At 42.0% G+C, this 3,269-nt stretch overlaps 1 long non-coding RNA gene across 1 annotated transcript; it reads left to right on the forward strand.

Annotated features, from left to right (window-relative positions):
• The first annotated feature begins 846 nt into the window (after window positions 1–846).
• On the forward strand, window positions 847–2,145 carry LOC120436484. The gene is made up of 4 exons (XR_005610481.1): window positions 847–959; window positions 1,570–1,700; window positions 1,782–1,934; window positions 2,013–2,145. It is a non-coding gene; the product is annotated as an uncharacterized LOC120436484 (long non-coding RNA).
• The last annotated feature ends 1,124 nt before the right edge of the window (window positions 2,146–3,269 follow it).

Raw genomic sequence — 3,269 nt, forward strand, 5'->3', positions numbered from 1 at the left:
CACTTATATAGAGACAGACAGACACACCAACACAATCCTGCATTCGTGCCATATGCAACCATGTGTACTGGGCCATGTAGCGTCAAGTCGTAGCAATGATTCCAAAACAAGCTGAGACTTGTATGCATGTGTGTGTATGTCTGTTTGTGTGTGTGCGTGTGTGTGCATGTGTGAGTGGTTTGATATGAGCATTGTGTGATACAAAGGTCTACACTAAGCATGTGGATCTGAGTTTCAGCTGAGCAACAGCAACATAAACTAAAAACCACAGACCTCACTCATGTTTCTGATTGTGTGTCTATGTGTGAGTGTGTGTGTACATATATATGTGGCTTCAGTATCCATAGGTGGTGATTTCAGGGGGGAAGCAGGGGACAAGTTCCCTTCCCCTATATAAAAACACATGCTTTTCTCTTCTGGTACAAAACATGAAAGATGCAGAGAAATTACTTGGAACAACTGTTGGAACTTTTGTGGTGAACCTAACTGTCCCAGCCTCACAAACACAATGCTGTGATCTCTGTTAGCAACAGCAGCACAGCCTCCTCTTTCTCCTATAGTGCAGTCGGCATGTCAGCAAGTTGATAGCATAAAACATGGGCATAGCTTCTGGATAATAAATGAAGCCAGTTTGGAAGTGCCTTAAAGCTGCATTTTATCTGAAGGCCACAGATGGCGATAGCTGTGGTTGCAAAACGCCTACAGGTCCTATAGAAGTCTATGGGAAAATGGCTTTCTGTCTTCAACTCTGTAAACACTTTCCTGATGAGTTTATGGGTTCAGTTACACAATGCAGGTATATTCCTTCAGTCTAGGTCACATCATGTTTCAAAATGGTGGTCTGTGGTTTAAAACCGCTTGATCATTGGCCAATCACTTGACTTGATCTTTGTAACCAAGATGGTGAGAGTGGAAGTGCTTCACTTTTGGCTTCAAAACAGGACATCAGAGACTAATGGGTGAGTCAAAGTAGCGACCTCTATATTTTTTACTGGTGATAGCCAAGGAGGAACCAGAAGGAAAAAGGACGAGGCAGTTTGACTCACAAGTTTCCTAAGATCGCTTTTATTACATTAAATTGTCATCACTTTTACTAAAGTGAAGCAACCTTTCCTTAAGATCACCACAGATATGTGCAGTGCCTTTTAAATATACAGATATTTTTCAACATGATCTTTAAAAAACGCACAAAAATAAATTGTGACTTACGTAAAAATGAATGGCCTGCTTATATGTAGACCAAAGTGTTCTGCAAGATGAGCATCATTAGCTAAAACTAGCTTCCTTCTGGCTAATGTTAACTAATGCTAACGCTATGGCAAATTGCATAAATAGTATAAACGGTGGATGTAGCTACCATGATGTCACCTCATACAAAAAACCCCCCAAACAAACAAAAAACTGACATGCTTATTGGCTAATGACTTGAAGTGAGAAGTTGTTAGCTAATAGCATAAAGTGCCATAGCATAAGTAAAGCTACATTTTGAGACATGGTATGACCAAGATTTAGTAAATGGCTTAATAAAAGGTTTTTGTCATGGTCCGCGGCCTGGTGCCTGAGGAGCAGATGAGATGCCCATGCCTACGGGTGTGGCTGTCATCTCCACACCTGCATCCCATTCCAGGCGATCATCAGGAGGACTATTTAACCCCGCACGGCCAGCTGCTCCACGGTAGTCCGTTAGTCACCACTCAGCGGTAACTTGGCTCCCACGTGAAGGTGGATATGGAATTTCTGGTTTCTTTTCAACTATGTTAATCCTTATACTGTGTGCCCAGGTTATTATTCAGCATGTTTGAGCCTACACCTGCCCGTCCTCCTGCCCGCCTGGAGTTCAGATTAGCCACCGGTCATCATCTCCTCCACCTTCCTGTAGCCCTCTCCCGCGGACCCTCACCCCTCCCTCCGGTTCCCACGGCCAAGCCCTGATTGTAAGATAAATAGCTCTACCCCGTTGTATGCCGTTATCTCCCTGCTCCCCAGTAACTCCCTTCCCTTCTCTGTTGCAGCCTCCCACGGTCCCGATCACGGCGTTCCCGAGTTGTTATCTCCCGGTCCCTTGGCTCTAATATTACACTGCGTGTTTTCCTTTGATCATTCCGGGACACCCTTAGTTTGAGAAATAAAGTTGTTCTGCGTGCATCCCGGCATATTGTGTTTGCTTCTGGGTCCAGCTTGCGTGCTAGAACTACGGTTCATGACAGCTTTATTTTATTTATTTATTTATTTATTTAAGTAAGTATGACCCAAAATAATTGACTGAACCCATAAACTAGTGGTTAGTAATTAGTCCAGTCCTCAACAATAGTTCCAGTTTCTATTTAGGCCCCTTGGGAAAATTAGTTGCCTACTCCTGCCGTCAATTCAGCACGAAAATGCTTACAGAGGTCAAAGCAGGAAGTTGTTTTACCATAGACCTCTATTGGACGGGGAATCTTTTTGTAACCACAGCTATCACCATCTATGAACATTGATGGATAGCCTAGCCAACACAACAGCGTTCTAGCTTGCTTTCTAAAATTTTCGCTAGCAAAATGCTATCCAAAGTTTTTTGTTATTATGTAGAATGTGTGTTAAGAATAAGTGCTGCGCTGGAAGCCATCTGTGTTGAAGTTTGTTCTGTTTTTATTTTTTAGCAAACTCCTTTTCTATGTCACTGTTAGCTAGTGCTACTCTCCATTGCAGCTAGCGTTAAAAGTGAACCATTCAGGCAGGCCTGCATGGTCAGAGATGGCCTCGTTTTTCATGTTATGTCACAGTATGTTCAGACTTTAGGAATATTTTCATGCATTTTTATTGCCAAAGTGGACATAAGAAGTTTAGTTCTTCAAACAAAAGAAACAAAAGCTGCCTAATATCAGTAAGAACTATGTGACACATCTGGAACTATTGAAACACAAAAGAACCCAGACATGTGTGTTAATACTAAATGAGAAAAGCTGAGAATAATTTATGTTGATATAAAAAGTCCGACATCCCCACTGCATTATATTCCACCATATGTTCAACTATCTTGTGCTTTTGTGGTTACTTTACATAAAAACTAATGCATTGCAGTGCATCAAAAATTCACCAGAACGTAAGTGTCTGATGCTCAAAATTTACTGTGCCAGCCTACCCACCTCCCTAGTATCCTCCCCTAATGCTCAAACAAAGTCTAAAGGCATGTCAACATCTCACTATTTACTTTGCTCTCCTGAGGACGCTGACATTTATTGCAGATGTAGGAACAACAATCACTGTAGTTGATTACATGCTGAAAACCC

Source organism: Oreochromis aureus, linkage group 23, assembly GCF_013358895.1.
Source record: "Oreochromis aureus strain Israel breed Guangdong linkage group 23, ZZ_aureus, whole genome shotgun sequence".
Classification (NCBI taxonomy): Eukaryota; Metazoa; Chordata; class Actinopteri; order Cichliformes; family Cichlidae; genus Oreochromis; species Oreochromis aureus.